The 20,862-nt window shown below is 36.7% G+C and overlaps 1 pseudogene across 1 annotated transcript in view; it reads right to left on the bottom strand.

Moving 5' to 3' along the window:
- Positions 1-7,510: 7,510 nt before the first annotated feature.
- Positions 7,511-20,862, bottom strand: part of LOC309868863 (7-methylguanosine phosphate-specific 5'-nucleotidase pseudogene) — a 162,243-nt pseudogene continuing 148,891 nt past the window's right edge. Inside the window, exon 2 of the transcript in view lies at positions 7,511-8,270. The product of the transcript in view is annotated as a 7-methylguanosine phosphate-specific 5'-nucleotidase pseudogene (transcript). The remainder of the gene's footprint in view (positions 8,271-20,862) is intronic.

The following is a 20,862-nucleotide window of genomic DNA, read 5'->3' as shown; positions in this document are numbered from 1 at the left end:
TGAAAATTCCTAATCACCTAAAATTGTGTATTTAGTGTCATAAAACAAATAGTACACATTAGCCTCTCTGAAGTCATGGATTCTTTTGAAAGTTCTCTTTTGGACAGAAATAAATAGCTCTTAAAAAGGAAACAAATAAATGAAATAAACAGTACTAAAATCACCAACATTAGCAATACCTGTCTTTCAACCTGACCAATCTTTGGCCCTGGACAGGAATGCTTTTTCCTGTAGATTCATCCACAGTGGTTCATACACTAGGTTTTTGCTGTAGATTCATCCATGGTAGTGCTGTTTCCCTAATCGACTGGGGCTACTCCATCCTTCTCCCATTCTCCTGCCTAGGAAAGGATTTGCTTTGAATTATAGAACAGAAGTCTTGTATTTAGACCAAAGGGACATATATTCTTTGGCAGACTCTTGTTATGTGTCTTTTCCCCTACAAAGTCTAAAAGTCAGGTTTTGGGTATGCTTCATTCTGTTTTTAGAAGGACACAGGGTAGTATTTTTTTTCTTTCATTTCTTAACATACACAAAATCAAGTCTCTGGTAGATGTAAATGTTAGAAAGTGGGACTTAGAGAAGTGATGTGAGAGTTAACAGATAGCTCTGATTTTGGAAAGAGAGCTTAAATATCTTAAGTTTCAGGGCTTTCCATAACTTTTAAAGACTTAGTTGATTATTTGAGCTATCATCTATCCATTCAATTGATTGACCCAAAAAACAATAAAATGAGTCTGAAAATCACAACTTTATTCACTGTAAGAAATTTTTCAGTGTCATCGGGCATCCAGAATATGATTCTCATTAGTTGTCTTTAATTTTATTAACACCTTCCAAAGTATTGAAACCTGATCCACATTAATTAATTAATTAATTTTAATTATAGTGCTTGATTGCAATTTAATCCTTTGCAGATGGGAAAGAATTCTTACTAAGCAATGACACAGAATCAATAGAGAAGTGCTGATTATAACACAGAAAAGAAAAGCCATAGGGTTGCCTGATGAGTGTTTTAGTCTTAAACACAGTTTCTTTTCTTTCTGTGCCTAGAGCTCATTAGACAGATGAATTTTCCCCCTGATTACAACACCCACAAAAGGGCAAAGCAGAGAGAAAATCCACCTTCACTTGGTTTCAAATCAATCTGAAACCCTTTAGGCCTCAGTAGGTGCCCAAGGCACATTCTGCACCCATGTTATTTTTAGTCTATCGCTATTCTTCTGTTACTGGCAGCAAGATTGAAAACTGTCACGACTCTGAGCAAACCTGGTTATTTCAGAATACAGGCTTTCACAGCATTTCCCTCTAATGGCCCAGATTAGAAAAGAAAGGTTGTTTATACGTTTAAAAGGCCAAGGTCTCCTGAACCATCAAAGCAGTGGCTGGTGGTTTTAGAGTAATACAACTTCCTGCTGTGTGTAATGGGTGAGTGCAGACAGACTGTGCTTGAGCTGGGCTGCCACTGGGCACAGATGCTAATTGGCAGTCTGTGAGGGACACTCAAGCAGTGGATGAGCCTTAGCACTTATTTCATTTAGAGTGAAATGTACTGTAAGTAACAAAGTAAGTAACAAAGGACATACACCTTCAATGCCTTCTATCTGGAATTTTTTTTTTTTTCCCCAGTGGATGGACTCAGAGATCAAATGCCATTATATCACTTCCCATTTCTGTACTGACAACCATTTATAATGTTTTAAATAATAATAACAAAATAGTTCTTTGTAATTTGAATTTTGCTCTTTGAAAAGGCTTATTGGAGAGAAAATATGTTGAATTTATTTTATTAATAAAATTTTGCTTCAAGAAACTGTAAACAGGAGAATGCATGTAGTTATCAACAACTCCTCTCACTACCTGATGGCCTTTCTGACATCACAGGCAGCTTGGTGCTTCCTATACAGTCCCTCAACCTCCACACCCTCTGTTTATCCCCTATGCTCTGTCCACTAGTGAGTAAAGTTCATTACCTGTGTGTATGGTTATTCCATAATCCATGCTCTGCTGATATCCTCACAATGATCATGTGTTAATAATAATCTCATGCTTGCTGGGTAAAATACAATTACTTTTCTCAGTGCATCAGATGTGCAGATCATCCTGTGACATTCATGAGAGACTGTTGCCTGAAGAAAGGAGGTAAAACACAGAACAAAATAGGTACTGTCATTAATGCAAATCTTAAACAAGTCATAGAATTAGGTATGCTTTCTGTATGAAGCAAAAGTAGAACTGGAAAAGCTAAGATTAGAAATTAGAGCTGGACTATAAATACAGCCCCACTTATGATATAATTCACCAATAATGATATTGTAATAGTAAAATTATTTGTGGTCATTTGTTTCACATGTAGTACTAATTGATCTTTTTCTATGAAGTAAGACTCTGGCTAAGTCACTCTTTCTGGGCCTCAGTGTATTCATTATTTAATTTTATTCTTTTTAAAGATTTTATTTATTTATTTGACAGAGAGAAAGTGCTCACAAGCAGGGGAAACAGCAGAGGGAGAGGGAGAAGCAGGATCTCCACTGAGCAGCGAGCCCACTGCAGGACTCAAACCCAGGACCCTGGGATCATGACTGGAGCCAGAGGCAGTCACTTAACCTACTAAGCCACCCAGGCACCCACCTCAGTGTCTTTATATGTGGGAGAGAGAACGGATTCTAAAGTGCCTTCCAATTAAAACTATAATGATGTTTCTGTGATTTGTGCAGTGTCAAAAATATTCTCCTGGACACCTGGGTGGCTCTGTCGGTTAAGCATCTGCCTTTGGCTCAGGTCAAGATCCCAGAGTCCTGGGATTAAGCCTTGCATCAGGCTCCCTGCTCCTTGTGGAGCCTGCTTCGCCCTCTGCCTCTGCCTATCTCTGTCTCTGTCTCTCATGAATAAATAAATAAAATCTTAAAAAAAATATTCTCCTAATATTGGAGTCTTATTATAAAAGTCAAGACTTAATAATAATACTTGGGACAATGAAGCAAAATAATTTAAGAGTCAGTTTCTGTTCTCTCAATAGTTACATAAACCCAGTTAATTACTCCCCTAGTATCACAGACATTTGACCAATTTAAAAAGCTGTTGCTCCACTCATCTCTGCTTTCACATTTTTAAAAAACTGAAGTGCTCACCTCAAATTAAAATTACCTTAAATTCATACATATTTTAAATTAGTCATATTTTTTTTAAGAAAAGGAAGAAGTATGTCAAAAACTTTAGGAATTATTATTGTCATGATTAAATCTATAATGTTTATAAAATGTTAGCACAATTATTACAAGGGTAATACTTTTTTTCATCATGTTCTGTCTGGGCTTTCTATTCTAAAATTTTAAAAACCAAACTATTCCATTCCTTCCCTGTGTTTCTTTGGGCATTGTAACTCACCAGAAGAGATGTGTGTGTTTAGAAATCATTGATTGTGCCCTACACATGCACAAAACTCATCCTGTCATTTTAAACATCTGCATATCATACTCTAGGTCACTTTGTGTCATGACAAAATCCCAGATCCTTATGATGTTTCCCCTGTACATATAAGATTCCCTGTCATCTCCCATGTACACAAATTGCTCCAGTGTTCCCCAACACTCCCTATATCCCTATGTAAACTTATCTCTCTTATTCACTTAATTTTTTAAAAAGTTCTCTGATTTACTATTCTCATTTCCCTGTGTTTGCACTGACACCAACCACTACAGTCTGACTTAGCCCCTACTCTTCCACTAAAAATGCTCTCAATAAGATCAAAATAGTGTACAATTGTCTTCTCTAACTCCATCTCTTTTAGCATTTGACACTTTTGACTTTGCTCCCCATGCTCTCAAATGTGAATTTGGTGACACAATTCTCCATTTATTCAGCCTTTACCTTCCTGGACCCTCCTTCTTATTCTCCCCAATACATTTATATCTCAGGGCTGAAGAGAACAAAGACTGATTTCTCAGTTAGGTTGTATAATCATTGTGTTGTCTAATTCTCTTCAGGTAGCCAGCAGTCAGGACAGTCTCTCTGAAGCATGCAGGTCACAGTAGCAGAGGAGAAAGTGAGCCCAGCAAAGAACAAACTGGCTACTAAAGCTTCTGCCATTTCATTTCTACCAAATTTCATTGGCCAAAGCTAGTCACATGATTGAGCCTTACTCCCATTGGGCAGGGAAATAAAATCCTCATTCTAAGAGTGAAGGGAAAACAGATAACTGGTGGGGAATACCATCACATCCAAGCTTTCCTTTTGTCTACTGACTTATTGTTGTTGTTTCCTGCCCTATATCTCCTCTTTTCTTATGTGTATGATCCTTATGGTAGAGTTTATCCACAGTCAGTGTTTGGAATTGTCCTAGAAACTGGTAAGTCAAAAGTCTACCTACCATTTTCATCTCTTTTCTGAATTTCTGTCACTAGGTCCAAGCGTGCATCCACCCAAGTTTGTTGTTTCCTGCCCTATATCTCCTCTTTTCTTATGTGTATGAGCCTTATGGTAGACTTTATCCACAGTCAGGGTTTGGAATTGTCCTAGAAACTGTTAAGTCAAAAGTCTACCTACCATCTTCATCTCTTTTCTGAATTTCTGACACTAGGTCCAAGTGTGCATCCACCCAAGTTTTAGTGATTCAAGGGATAGACGACTCTTAAGGTTTTGTGGAAAGGTGAAAAATTAGGATGAGACTGAGATAGGGACAGGCAGGAGTCCAAAATAACACATGCAAAGGTTCATATGTTTTGTAGGTTTACTTCTTAGTTGAAGTTTAATTACAATATTTGTTTATATGTAAAATTAATAATACTACTACTAATAATTCCTACTTCATAAGATGGTTTTGATAACTAAATTCATATATGTAAAATGCTAAGAATGATGGTTGGCTTATATAATCATTTTTTTTACTCTCAGATTTTTAGCGTAAGAGGAAGTTTAGGTATTATTTATTCTAACCCCCTACTTAGACAGATGAGATAAATAAGGTCAAGAAAAATGCAAAGATTGACACAAAGCTGATAGCTAGCTATTGGGTGGACCAGCTCTAGCATTAGGCTTTCCCAATGCTCCACTCATCCACATTACAGGGCTATCATATTGTCATTTTTTATGTGAACTATAAAAATTCAAAGATAGGAATGCAAACCGATGTTATCCAGTCATAGTACAGATTTTCTTCTGATTGTCTCCATTGCTAGAATCTGACATGTTTCATTATAAGTGCTACTCCACATAAGAGTCATGTGCTGGAAAGTTCATACTCTCTTGAGAGAAGCCAAGACCTTGTGGCAGGATTTGGTCTATTGGTTTAATTTGGAAAGTTGCACATAACTTTCTGGTATCCCACAAATTAAAGTAGAATTACTATAATTTAGTTCCTAAGAGTACTGTGTGAAATCAAATTATATTGTATTACTATTGCTATAGCTATTCTTAAAAATATTCTTTTTTTAAAACCAATATCAATATGTGGAAAAGTTCAGAACTAGTCAAATACAGCCAAAATTTCTGTTTGTTATAAACAGAGAAGAATGTCTTGAGTGTAATAAGTTGTTTGGGCAAATCTGTTTTTGTCTGCTGTGACCAACTGTCCATTATATCTGTGTCTATTATGGACAGCATGTAATTTAAGAGCAGTGGTTTGTGAAGAATGAGGCAAATGCCAAAGTTGGGAGGGAAACCCAAGTTACTCTGTTAACCAAATTCATCTTAAAATAATTTCAATTTTTCAGCAACCTACCAATCTCTGCATACTTGGCTTTGCAATGTTATAAAATCAAAATGCTTTATTCAACTAAAATATATACTTCATAGGGGAAAAAAGACTCCCCCTGTCCAGGAATACTTAATTTAAAAATTCTGTGTTGAGAAGATTTCAGAGATATCTATAGAGACCCAGGCCCAAGAATACAGATCTATTAAATTAATTAACTAAAGATTATAACACAGGAGAAAACCTGTGAGCTTATGAATCTGTCAGCAAATCGGCTAGCAAACTTGCCCAGTTTTAACCCTGGAGGAAAACACTATCTTCATCATATTAGTCAGGAAACAGCACCACAATATTGATACTATCTCTGTTCTCCCAGGCGGTTTTTCATACAAACATCCTTTAAAAGACAGTCTGGGAAAAAGTTGCCTCTGGCAGTATAGAAACACCATGGAGAATTATCATGTCTCTTTTTTATTGTTGTGTAGTATTCCATGGAATGGATAAACCACAATATATTTATCCATTCACCAGTAGAGCATTTGCATTATTTGGGGTTTGGCTAATAAAGCTCTTTTAAACATTCCTATATAATGTGTTGTGTGGATATTATGTTTCATTTATCTTACTGAGCATATAGTTGTGGGATTTCTGTGTCATATAATAAATACATATCTAATTTTTTGAGAAAGTTTCAAAATATTCTACAAAGTGGTTAATCATTTTGCACTTTCAGCAGCAAAGTACAAGAGTTTCAATTGTTCTGTATCTAAGTCTGCACATTAATTTAAACCCCTCTCCATATGAGCTAGTATCTTACTGTAGTTTTAATTTGATATTTAAAAAAAAATTTTTAAAGATTTTTATTTATTTATTTGTCAGGGAAAGTGAGAGAGAGAGAGAGAGAGAGCAAGTAAGCACAAGTGCACAAGCAGGCAGAGGCAGAGAGAGAAGCAGGTTCCCTGCCAAGCAAGGAACCCAATGCAGGATTCGATAGGACCCTGGGTTCATAACCTGATGATGGTTAAGCAGTGGCTTAACTGACTGAGCCACCCAGGCGTCCCTTAATTTGATATTTTTAAGGAATAAAACTGTTGGATCTTTTTTTAAAATTTAATTGAAATTTATTTTTCTCAGTGATCCATAATTTATTGTTATGTTGGATCTTTTTATGTTTAAAAAGGATTTGCCTTTTTTTTTTTTTTACCATCTTTGGTTAAATTTTCATTCAAATCTTTCTTTTTAATACTCTAGTTAATTTTCTTAACATTGAGTTGTAATTGTTGACATAGACTCTCTTTGACCAAACCTCAGATAGATTCTTCAGGCCCTCTTTTCACTTTTTGTTTTGTTTTGTTTTTGTTTTTCCTTTTAAAAAAATTTTTGTATCTGTTTTAACCATTCAATCTGTTTGAAGAAGAGCTTTCCATGTTTAAAAATTTGGGGAAAAAAGAATCCCTGGGCAACTGGTGCCTAGAATACCAACACCCTGTAGGTCTTGTGTTCATCTAATTGGCCCATCCACCTGGCAGGGGCTCCCACATGCCTCTGGAGAACACAACAGAAAGTGCTGGGAAAGGAAGGAGGGACATGGCTCAGCAGCTGCACCTCCCTGGACTCTTCTCTGTGTATACAATCGGAATAGCACTCCCAGTAGGGCAGCCTCTAGGTGAAGCTCCTTTATCTCCATGGCCTGCAGTGCCTGGTCCCAAGCCTGTATACTCAGGAGCCCTCCATCTCTATCTATTACCCATGATGCTGGATGTGCTATAGCAGCCTGTTCAGCATGTCCAGCATATGGTCCTTCTCTAGCACAATGTTCTAAGAGTCTGTATTATGCTTCTGCCACTCTTCCACTTTGTCATTTAAGGAACCAATCTTGAAAATTCCCTCCACACTGGGAACCCCATCGGCCATAGTGAGCTCCCTTATGGAATCTCCCAGCAGGAGGCTGTGGTTTTGCCCGGAAGCTGCTGGACTTAGCCAGAGTTCTCACAAACAGAATTGTTCTTGTTAGTTATCTGTGCACATGAGCTGGCTCTTGAGTCTCTGTAGGAAGCTGTCTTTCTCAAAGTCTGTGTAATCAGACACAGTGTGGATAATGGGGTAGAACACTTTCATCTGTTGGATAATCTCCTCTGGGAGATTGGGATATCACCAAGGTCTGTGGAAAAGATGAAAAGGAAAAAGTTATGTTGGTAGAGATTATTGAGGAATGTCTTGTCTTGAATCCCTCCCTAAGCACTGCATTGGACACTCTAATCACTTGGGCTATCTGAAACTTCTCAATCATCTGCTGGCATGGACAATCATGTGCTTTGGTCCACCAGTCCCTTAGATGAAGTAACTTCTCTATGATGGTGCAGTGTGGATCAATCTCAGCTGGATAATAGTGGTGGAGGAGCTGCTTAAGCTCATTCTAGTATTGCTCACCACTGATCTTGCTGCTCTCTAGAATGTTGTAAGAAGTCCATCACTTCTTACAAGTCCATTCACTGCATGCAAACCTGCTCAAGTTCATGTCAAAATGAGAAATGACCTGTAAGTGGTCTCCTCCACCCCTGCAGTGGGTGCCAACAATCTCTTACCCCTGTCCAGACTGCCAACATCAGGACCCTGGTCTTCATCAGGATGTCACTTGTCCCAAGACCTGAGAAGCACTGATACCAGCTCTGCACTGGGCCCAGGGAGAGCTCAGGGCAGCTCAGCAGCTCTATGAGGCTGGGATACAAGGGTGGGAGGTGGATGAAGGGAACTCCAGCCTGGTTTAGGGTGCCTACTGGCCAGGGTGGCATGGAAGGGACAGGTTGGGGCGAGGGGGAGGCTTGGAGAGCCTTGCGGATCTGGGCCTACCTCTGACATTTCATTCTGCCTCACCTCTCTGCCATGGCACTCCTGGCTCTCTTTTTGATTAGGCCTCATCCTTGGACCTTGTCTTCAGCCTTCACCATCTAGTTGTGGCAAGAATGTTGCTAAATTTGTTAATAGAGAATCCTCTGTCTTTGATATCTGATCACCCTTGATATCTAATCAAATTCCTCATCCTCCATTTTTGATGTCTAAGCCCTTGGATTGTCTTCATCTTGTACAGATGGTCTTAAAGATACAGTCAGTTTAGCAAGAATAAACCTACCCTCGATATCCCTTCATAAGTGATTTTCTACCCACCAACTCCTCCACCTGCTTGATGTCTGTAAGTTCCCAGCTGTCTCTGCTGTATTTACATTTGGGCCAAATCTCTCCCAGTTGTGATAGTCCTAACACCATTTGATATAGTTCTGCACGAGTCTTCCTTACTGTTTTAACAAGTAGCAGAATAATTTTTTAACAGTGTTTTTTTATGTGTTCTAGATACAGTCCATAATCTATTGTGTATTTTGAAAATATTTTATCCAAGTCTATGCCTGGCATTCTCATTTTTTATAATTGTCTTCTGGAGTACAAAAGTTTTTAGTTCTATTGAAGTTACATTTTATGAATATTTCTTATATACTTCAAGCTCTTTGTTTCTTGTTAGAAATCTTTGCCTAACCCCAAAGTCACAAAGGTATTCTCTTTTTTATATATAGCTTCAGCTCTTACATATAGGTTTATGATAATTCTGCATTTAATTTTCACTTATGTCGTCAGGTAATGTTCAAGATTTTTTGTTTCCTTTTTTTAAATGGATATTTAGTTTCAGCATTTTTTTAAAAGATCTCTTTTATTTATTTGACAGACAGAGATCACAAGTAGGTAGAAAGGCAGGCAGAGAGAAAGAGGGGGGGAAGCAGGCTCTCTGCTGAGCGGAGAGTCCGATGCGGGACTCGATCCCAGGACCCTGAGATCATGACCTGAGCCGAAGGCAGAGGCTTTAACCCACTTAGCTATCCAGACACCCTAGTTTCAGCATTATTTATTGAATAATTTTTCTTTCATGTTTGAAGTGCTTTAATGCCTATGTCAAAAATCAGGTAATTATATCAGTGTGGGTCTATTTTTGGACTTTATATTATTACTCCATTAATCTGTTTATCTTTACATTAGTACCATACCGTCTTGGTAATTGTAGCATTCTAATAAATGTTTTTTTTTTAAAGTTTTTGTTTAAATTCCAGTTAGTTAACACACAGTGTTATACTAGTTTCAGGTGTACTATATAGTGTTTCAACAACTGCATACATCAGTCAGTGCTCATCATGACAAGTGCCCTCCTTAGTCCCCATCACCTATTTCACACATCCCCTTCCCATCTACATTCTGGTAACCATCAGTTCATTCTTTACAGTTAAGAGTCTGTTTCTTGGTTTGCCTCTCTCTCTCTCTCTCTCTCTCTGTTCCCCTTGCTCCTTTGTTTTGTGTCTTAAATTTGAGCAAAATCATATAGTATTTGTCTTTCTCTGACTGACTTATTTCTAGTAAGATTTGATAGCAGGTACCGGAAGTTTTCCAAATTCTCTGTCTCTCTCTGTCTTCTGCTTATTCTAAGTTCATTGAATTTCCACAAAAATATTAAATCAGCTTGTCATATTTCCTAATTGTGATTGTGTTGAAACTATGGAGTTTCAATTTTGGAGAGATTTGACATCTTAGTAAAATTGAGTGCTCTGTTCTGTTAATGTGTTATATCCCTCTATTTAATTAGGACTTCTTTAATTCCTGTCAGGAATGTTTTAAGTTGTCTAGGTATATGTCTTATATAAATTTTGTTTAATCTATATTTAAGCATTTACTTTCTGATTCATCGTAAATAGTATTATTTAACTTCAATTTTTTTCTGATATATGATAATAAATGGATTTTTTGTTACCTGTGACTTTGCTAAACTCATCCTAATAGTTGGTTTGTAGATTTCTTATGCTTTTCTAGACAATAATATTGTCTGCATATAAAGAAGTTTTATATTTTTGTGGGTGTATGTGTGTTCATTGCCTTATTATACTGTCCTCCAGCACAAATACGAATGGAGTAGATGGGAATGGACACTCTCACCTTGTCAGTCTTTAGGGTCCAAAGCAAAAGGAACAGTATTTTACTGTTAAGTAAGATGTTAAATGAAGATTTTCTGTTTGTGTCCTTTATCAGTTTATCACATTTTGACATGGATTTTTATGATGAATATGTAAATTTTCTCAAATGCTTTGGTGTAGGTAATAAGATAATCACATGTTATTTTTAAAAATTATATTATTATAATTATTGCAGTGTTTTATTTTTGAATATTAAGCCAATTTTGCATTCCTGGTATAATTTCACACTTTAGTTATGCTATATTATCTATTTTATATATTGCTACATTTAATTTGTTAATACTTTTTGAAGCATTTTTATATTTATGTCTATCATTTTCTTATTATGCCTTTTTTTCTGGTTCTCCTACCAGAGTAATGCTGTCCTCATTAAACAAACTGGGAGATGTTGGCTCCAGTTCTATTTTCTTAAAGAATGTCTATAGGTCTATATACTTTTTTCTTAAATATTTCACTTCAATTGTGAAGCAACCAGAGCTTGGAATTTTCTTTGGGAATATTTTTAACTATGAGTTAAATTTTTTAATAGTTGCAAGGCTTTATCACTACAGAAGTTTTTTTCTGCTTGTCTTTTCTATCAATTACTGAGGGAGGATTATTGAAATCTCAATTATTTGTTTGTTTCTATGAATTCTATTAGATTTTAATTTTTTCATCTCTGAAATTTCCATTTGAATCATTTTTAATCTTCCATTAAGAAATTTTTCTTCGTGATCTTTATATTTTCCTTTACATTCTTACGCATACTCATAATATTCTAATAGCTGCTTATTTATTTTACTATTTTATTGAAGTGTAATTAACATACAGTGTTATATTAGTTTCAGGTGTACAATATGATGATTCAGCAATTCTATGCATTTGTCAGTGCTTATCAAGATGACAGTATTCTTAATCTTCTTTATCTATTTCACCCATCCTCATACTAACCCCCCTCTGATACCTACTGGTTTGTTTTCTGTATTTAAGAGTCTGTTTTTTTGTTTGTCTGTTTTTTCCTTTTTTTAAATTTGTTTTGTTTTTTTAAATTTCACATATGAATGAAACTGCATGGTATTTGTCTTTTTCTAACTGTCTTATTTCACTTAGCATTATACTCTGTAGGTCCATCCATGCATTTGCAAATAGCAAGACAATTCTTTTTTATGGCTAAGTAATATTCCAGCATATGCATATCTATCTATATATATTTATATCTATATCCAGCACATTTTCTTTATTCATCTGTGGATAGACACATGGGTTGCTTTCATATATTATCTTGTAATTACACTGTTTCTTCTTTTTGTGTCTGTTACTATTGATTACTTTTTCTCTTATTATGTGTATATTCCTGCTTCTTTGGTAAGTTTCTAGTGATTACCAGATATCATAAATTTATATGTTGAGTGCCAGAGTTTGTTTCATTCCATTAAGAAATGTTGACATTTGTACTAGCATGCAGTTACTTGCATATAATTTCAATTCTGTTAAGTTTACTTATTATTTTAAGTGTGGCATGTACATAGCTCTTGGGCTAACTTTCTCCACTATAATGATGACAGTCTTTTGAGGAGTTTTTCTAATGCCCCACATATGATGAGGTCTCTTTACTTTGGCTGAAGAAACACAAATTGTTCCCATCCTTGTGTTACTCTGAGAATTGTTCAGTTGATTATTTTACGGATGTTCTTTCCAAGCTTATGGAGATTCCAGATATTGACTTAAGTCAACACTCAAACACAGAAGATTCCTCAGCCAATGTCTGGAATTCTGTGTGTGTATGTATGTGCATGTGCATGTATGTCCCTATTTTTTTTCTCAAAATTGTTTTAATCCTTGTTATGTATAATACACCCTGATATTTTCAATTCTGTTTTCTGTTTTATTTAATTTATTTTTTTTTCAGTGATCCAAAATTCAATGTTTATGCACCACACCCAGTGCTCCATGCAATATGTGCCCTCCTTATTTTCTAGTATTCTGTCTCGAAATTTCTAGCTGCCCCAGTTTCACTGAACTGTGTCTCTCTCTGCAACTCAACCAAACATCCCATCTCTATTTGGGTTCTCCCTCTCTGCCTTTCAGCCTGAAAACTACCTTTAGGAAGGAAGCTTGTCCACTTGTTTCTTTTCCTCCTGTGCTGTATGATGTCCAATGCCTATCCATTTTTTTTTTCATAATAGTTAAGCTTCTTTATTTACAAATTCTATTTTGTAATTCACATACTTGCTAAAATATATTTGTAATCCCAAAATTGGCATTAACAGTGTTTTTGCACCATTTGCAACCATACATAGGATAGGGGAAAGTTTGAGCTGTCCAACATGCATTTTCCTGCTGAAGACCAAGAGTATGCTCTGCCTTCTTGTTTCAATTCTCACACTCATAGAAAGGGTTCTTTTCCTGGTCTGTTTGGTTCACCTTTTTTTTTTTTTTTTTTTTTTTGCATTTGTCTGTGTGTGTGTGTGTGTGTGTGTGAATGAGTGGTTTGGATGGTGATTTCACTGCTTAAAATGGCCCTTGAGCATGGTGTTGAAACACTATCTAGTGTTTCTAGAAAGAGGAAGCCTGTGATGTGTCTTAGGGAGAAAATATATTGGTTAGATAAGCCTCATTCAGACAAGAGTTATACAGCTATTGACCATGAGTTCAAGGCTAATGAATCAAAGAATATATGAAATAAGGTATTTTGAAACAGAAACATACATAACACTAGATCTCCTACTGATGGGTTGATGAAACTGTTTGTAACCAGTGTCTCTGATCTAATTCCTTCTTCATTTAGAACATACAGATACATTCATCTCTGCCCTAAGTGAATATATACATATACATATATACATATATATCAGAAAAGTAAATTTTAAAGAAAAATATGCATTTAACATTTTAGACAAGACCTCTTTCTCTCTCCCCCCAACCAAATAATTAACACTAAGTAACTTCTTGATAACATGCAATCATTGTTTTTATTTCCAAATGTGCACTAGACATGTTGTTATATTACTAATTTCTTGACACATCAGTAATTAGATTCTAAACTGGGCACTTCTTGTATCTATCATCAAACTCAATAATGGTCACAATCTCCAGACATCCCTACATTAATAATTGCTTATATTTAGGTGTGTCTGTGTAACTGGAAGTTTGTCTACTTTGCCTTCTTGAGAACTGGGTCTTGTATTTACAAAACTATAGTTTTCTCCTAACATCTAGCAAAGAGCTACTCATTTAATGGGTAGTACTTATACACCCCCAACTCATTCATACATGTATACTGTGCCACATTCTTAAAAGGCCTGTAAAACTGATGTGTGTGTATGTATTTAAATCAGGGATAACCTTATATGCCTATAGAATACAGGTACAAAACATACTATTTTGTGAGAAGAACCCCTTCCACACAGTCTGAAATCCTACTATTAATCATTCACCTATTTGAATTAGTTAAGTCTGCTATATAAAAAAAAGTTAACTAACTAAATAGCTATTGATTATGTCCAAACTTTGCAACTTAGCAGTATAACAAATACAGTATTGTGGTAATTACACATTTTAATTTATAAGGAGGGCTCTGTGTTCAAAGAGTCAGTTTTTAAAATAAACCATTTAGAGGTAGGAGGGAAGATGGCAGGAGTAGGGGACCTCATTTCATCTGCTCCCTAGAGTTCGGCTAGATATCTGTCAAATAATTCTGAACACCTGTGAATTTAGGCTGAGATCTAAGGAAATAATGGTGCAACTCTATAAATAAGCAATCACTTTTTGCAAGGTAGGAGGTGCAGGGAAGTGAGTGAATCTAAGGGGATATATTGGAAGATATACAGCAGGTGGGAAGGAGCCTCCGGAAGACAGCTACCAGAAAGTATATACACCAGAGTGCAAAATCAGAACTTTTAGAAGTTTGCTTCTGTAAGGAATGACCCTCCCTGAAGGGTCCTCAGGTGGTGAAGTGGGGCAGAAACCTAGATAGGACACTGTAGTCTCAGGATCCCCAGGGTCATGGAAAGAATGGGAGAGGCTGACTTGGCAGAGTTCCCAACCACTGGAGCAAGGAAACTGGCTACAATCAGCGAGGCCAAAAGTGGGCTCTCAGCTCAGTTGCCATCGTCAATGAACTACAGTACTATCCCAGGACCACTTTCTGAGCTGGTTTGCTGCAGAAGGCAGAAACTCAGTAATCCTCATGCTTCCCCAGGGAGGATCTGTGCAGTGTGCACTATAGGAGCCTGTAGGGTTTGGTGAACAGAAAAGTGATTGACTGCTGGGGCCCCTGGGTGGCTTAGTCATTAAGCCTCTGCCTTCAGCTCAGGTCATGATCCCAGGGTCCTGGGCTTGAACCTTGCTTTGGGCTCTCTGCTTGGTAGGGAGCCTGCTTCCCCCTCTCTCTCTGCCTATCTCTCTGCCTACTTGTGATCTCTCTCTCTCTCTCTCTCCATCAAATAAATAAATAAAATCTTTAAAAAATGATTGGGGGGTGCCTAGGTGGCTCAGTGGGTTAAAACCTCTGCCTTTGGCTCATATCATGATCCCAGGGTCCTAGGATCAAGCCCCACATCGAGCTTTCTGCTCAGCAGGGAGCCTCCACACCAACCACCTACTTGTGATTTCTGTCTGTCAAATAAAAAAATAAAATCTTAAAAAAAAATGATTGACTGCTTTTCCCTGAGGATTCACTGAAGAGTTGGGACCTCAATCTAGCATTTCCAGGGCTTGAGATCAGGGGGCTGCCATTTTAATTTTTTCTTTCTTTCATTTTTTTTCTTTTCTTTTCTTTTCAGATCCTCTAAAGCATCACAGAAATCCTTCAGTGGACAAAAGCTACATAGAGCAACCCAAAGCAGCTTACACTGAGCCTGGTTCCATGGAGGGGATAGCACACTCCACCCAGACAAAGACACCTGAGAATCAGTGTAGCAGGTCTCTTTCCAGAAGACCAGCAAGAACATCTAGGTAATAACAAGTTTATGGATCACATAGAACTGAAAAGCTGCAGCACTAGGGGAAAAGAGTATATAGAATTAGAGGTTTTTTCCTCCTGATTTTTTTTGTCTTTCAATTTAAAATTTTCTTTTTCATTTTTTTCTTTTCAATTAGCTTCTTATTTTATCAACCCATTTTAAGTCTTTTCTTAATTTTAATTTTTACATTTACATTTTATAGATATATTCTTCATTTTTGGCTTCCTTTTACTGTGTTCAATTTTATTTGTGTGTACATATGAATTTTACTTTCTTTACAATTTGGGGATCAAGGGTCTTCTAATAAAGACCAAAATACATCCAAGGCCAAGAGCATTATCCTGTTCTACCTGTTTAATTGTATTCTCTCTCCCCCTCTTTTTTTTTTTTTTTTCTTTTTTTGGTTTCTGTTCTCTTCTCATTTGTATAGTGTATATTTCTCTGGGGTTGTGGTTAATTTATTTTATTCTTTTTTGTCTTCTCATTCATCTATTATTTCATGGAGAAAATGACCAGAAGGAATTCCCAGGAAAAAGAACAAGAAATAGTACTCACTGTTAGAAACATAATAAATATCAGTAAAATATCTGAGCTAGAATTCAGAATAACAATTATAAAGATACTATCTGAGCTTGAAAAAAAAAGCATAAAAGACATTATGCATTATACCTTTCTGAAGAAATAAAAGAACTAAGATCTAATCAGGTTGAAAAAAGAAAGATTATAGCTGAGATGCAATCAACAATGGAGGTTCTTATTTCTAGGCTAAATGAGGCAGAAGAAAGAATAAGTAGATAAGGATAATTTTATTTATTTATATATTTATTATTTACTTATTTAGATAACTTTTCCAAGGTAAAATTTTGGGGAACAAAGAAAATGAGCAGAAGAGAGATAAACAATTACTGGATCATAAGAGAAAGATTAAAAATATCAGTGATATCATACTCAAAGGGTCTGTCCAACAAGAAGACTTAACAATTTTAAATATCTATGCCCCCAACGTGGGAGCAGCCAACTATATAAACCAATTAATAACAAAATCAAAGAAACACATCAACAATAATACAATAATAGTAGGGGACTTTAACACTCCCCTCACTGAAATGGACAGATCATCCAAGCAAAAGATCAGCAAGGAAATAAAGGCCTTAAACGACACCCTGGACCAGATGGACAACACAGATATATTCAGAACATTTCATCCCAAAGCAACAGAATACACATTCTTCTCTAGTGCACATGAAACATTCTCCAGAATAGATCACATCCTCAGTCCTAAATCAGGACTCAACCGGTATCAAAAGATTGGGATCATTCCCTGCATGTTTTCAGACCACAATGCTCTAAAGCTAGAACTCAACCACAAAAGGAAGTTTGAAAAGAACCCAAATACATGGAGACTAAACAGCATCCTTCTAAAGAATGAATGGGTCAACTGAGAAATTAAAGAAGAATTGAAAAAAATCATGGAAACAAATGATAATGAAAATACAATGGTTCAAAATCTGTGGGAAAAAAGGCAGTCCTGAGAGGAAAATATATAGCGGTTCAAGCCTTTCTCAAGAAACAAAAAAGGTCTCAGGTACACAACCTAACCCTACACCTAAAGGAGCTGGAGAAAGAAACCCTAAGCCCAGCAGGAGAAGAGAAATCATAAAGATCAGAGCAGAAATCAATGAAATAGAAACCAAAAAAAACACAATAGAACAAATCAATGAAACTAGGAGCTGGTTCTTTGAAAGAATTAATAAAATTGATAAACCCCTGCCCAGACTTATCAAACAGAAAAGAGAAAGGACCCAAATAAATAAAATCATGAATGAAAGAGGAGAGATCACAACTAACACCAAAGAAATACAAACTATTATAAGAACATACTATGAGCAACTCTACGCCAATAAATTTCACAATCTGGAAGAAATGGATGCATTCCTAGAAACATATAAACTACCACAACTAAACCAGGAAGAAATAGAAAGCCTGAACAGACCCAAAACCAGTAAGGAGATTGAAATAGTCATTAAAAATCTCCAAAAAAAACAAAAGCCCAGGGCAAGATGGCTTCCCGGGGGAATTCTACCAAACATTTAAAGAAGAACTAATTCCTATTCTCCTGAAACTGTTCCAAAAAATAGAAATGGAAGGAAAACTTCCAAACTCATTTTATGAGGCCAGCATCACCTTGATCCCAAAACCAGACAAGGATCCCACCAAAAAAGAGAGCTATAGACCGATATCCTTGATGAACACAGATGTGAAAATACTCAACAAAATACTAGCCAATAGGATTCAACAGTACATTAAAAAGATTATTCACCACGACCAAGTGGGATTTATTCCAGGGCTGCAAGGTTGGTTCAACATCCGCAAATCAGTCAATGTGATACAACACATCAATAAAAGAAAGAACAAGAACCATATGATACTCTCAATAGATGCTGAAAAAGCATTTGACAAAGTACAGCATCCCTTCCTGATCAAAACTCTTCAAAGTGTAGGGATAGAGGGCACATACCTCAATATCATCAAAGCCATCTATGAAAAACCCACCGCAAATATCATTCTCAATGGAGAAAAACTGAAAGCTTTTCCGCTAAGGTCAGGAACACAGCAGGGATGTCCATTATCACCACTGCTATTCAACATAGTACTAGAGGTCCTAGCATCAGCAATCAGACAACAAAAGGAAGTTAAAGGCATCCAAATTGGCAAAGAAGAAGTCAAATTATCACTCTTCGCAGATGATATGATACTCTATGTGGAAAACCCAAAAGACTCCACTCCAAAACTGCTAGAACTTATACAGAAATTCAGTAAAGTGTCAGAATATAAAATCAATGCACAGAAATCAGTTGCATTTCTCTACACCAACAGCAAGACAGAAGAAAGAGATATTAAAGAGTCAATCCCATTTACAATTGCACCCAAAACCATAAGATACCTAGGAATAAACCTAACCAAAGAGACACAGAATCTATACTCAGAAAACTATAAAGTACTCATGAAAGAAATTGAGGAAGACACAAAGAAATAGAAAAATGTTCCATGCTCCTGGATTGGAAGAATAAATATTGTGAAAATGTCTATGCTACCTAAAGCAATCTACACATTTAATGCAATTCCTATCAAAATACCATCCATCTTTTTCAAAGAAATGGAACAAATAATGCTAAAATTTATATGGAACCAGAAAAGACCTCGAATAGCCAAAGGGATATTGAAAAAGAAAGCCAACGTTGGTGGCATCACAATTTCGGACTTCAAGCTCTTTTACAAAGGTGTCATCATCAAGACAGCATGGTACTGGCACAAAAACAGACACATAGATCAATGGAACAGAATAGAGAGTCCAGAAATAGACCCTCAACTCTACAGTCAACTAATCTTTGACAAAGCAGGAAAGAATGTCCAATGGAAAAATGACAGCCTCTTCAATAAATGGTGCTGGGAAAATTGGACAGCCACATGCAGAAAAATGAAATTGGACCATTTCCTTACACCACACACAAAAATAGACTCAAAATGGATGAAAGACCTCAATGAGCGAAAGGAATCCATCAAAATCCTGAGGAGAACACAGGCAGCAACCTCCTCCACCTCAGCTGCAGCAATATCTTCCTAGGAACAACGCCAAAGGCAAGGGAAGCAAGGGCAAAAATGAACTCTTGGGATTTCATCAAGATCAAAAGCTTTTGCACAGCAAAGGAAACAGTTAACAAAATCAAAAGACAACGGACAGAATGGGAGAAGATATTTGCAATTGACATATCGGATAAAGGACTAGTGTCCAGAATCTATAAAGAACTTAGCAAACTCAACACCCAAAGAACAAATAATCTAATCAAGAAATGGGCAGAGGACATGAACAGACATTTCTGCCACGAAGACATCCAGATGGCCAACAGACACATGAAAAAGTGCTCCATATCACTCGGCATCAGGGAAATACAAATCAAAACCACAATGCAATATCACCTCACACCAGTCAGAATGGCTAAATCAACAAGTCAGGAAATGACAGATGCTGGCGAGGATGCGGAGAAAGGGGAACCCTCCTACACTGTTGTTGGGAATGCAAGCTGGTGCAGCCACTCTGGAAAACAGCATGGAGGTTCCTCAAAATGTTGAAAATAGAACTGCCCTATGACCCAGCAATTGCACTACTGGGTATTTACCCTAAAGATACAAAGGTAGTGATCCAAAGGGGCACGTGCACCCGAATGTTTATAGCAGCAATGTCCACAATAGCCAAACTATGGAAAGAACCTAGATGTTCATCAACAGATGAATGGATCAAGAAGATGTGGTATATATACACAATGGAATACTATGCAGCCATCAAAAGAAATGAAATCTTGCTATTTGCGACAACATGGATGGAACTAGAGCGTATCATGCTTAGCGAAATAAGTCAAGCAGAGAAAGACAACTATCATATGATCTCCCTGTATGAGGAAGTGGTGATGCAACATTGGGGCTTAAGTGGATAGGAGAAGAATAAATGAAAGAAGATGGGATTGGGAGGGAGACAAACCATAAGTGACTCTTAATCTCACAAAACAAACTGAGGGTTGCTGGGGGGAGGGGGTTTGGGAGAGGGGGTGTGATTATGGACATTGGGGAGGGTATGTGCTTTGGTGAGTCCTGTTAAATGTGTAAACCTGGTGAAACACAGACCTGTACCCCTGGGGATAAAAATATATGTTTATAAAAAATAAAAAATTAAAAAAATCAGTGATATCATAAATGGAGACAATATTAAAATTATTGGTGTCCCAGAGGAAGAGGAAAGAAGGGGCAAAAGGTATATTCAAGCAACTTATACTGAGAACTTCCCTAATCTGTAGAATCGAGATATTCAAATCCAGGAAGCACAGAGAACCCCCCTCAAGATCAATAAAAATGGATCAAGACCCCAATGTATAATTGTGAAGCTTGTAAATTTCAGAGATAAAGAGAAAATTCCAAAAGCAGCTTGAGACAAAATGTCCTTAACCAACAAGGGTAGGAACATTAGACTGGCAGAAGATATATCTATACATTCTTGGCATGATATACTCAGGGTAGTAAATGAGAAAAACATTCAGCCAAGAATATTTTATTCAGCAAAGCTTTCATCCAGAATGGAAGGAGAGATTAAGAGCTTCCAGGACAAACAAAAACTAAAAGAATTTATTATTACTAAGCCAACCCTGCAAGAAATATTAAAGGGAGTCTT

This window comes from Mustela nivalis (genome assembly GCF_964662115.1).
Source record: "Mustela nivalis genome assembly, chromosome: 7".
NCBI lineage: Eukaryota > Metazoa > Chordata > Mammalia > Carnivora > Mustelidae > Mustela > Mustela nivalis.
Note: the sequence above shows the minus strand (reverse complement) of the source record. Positions and strands in the feature narration are given on the sequence as shown.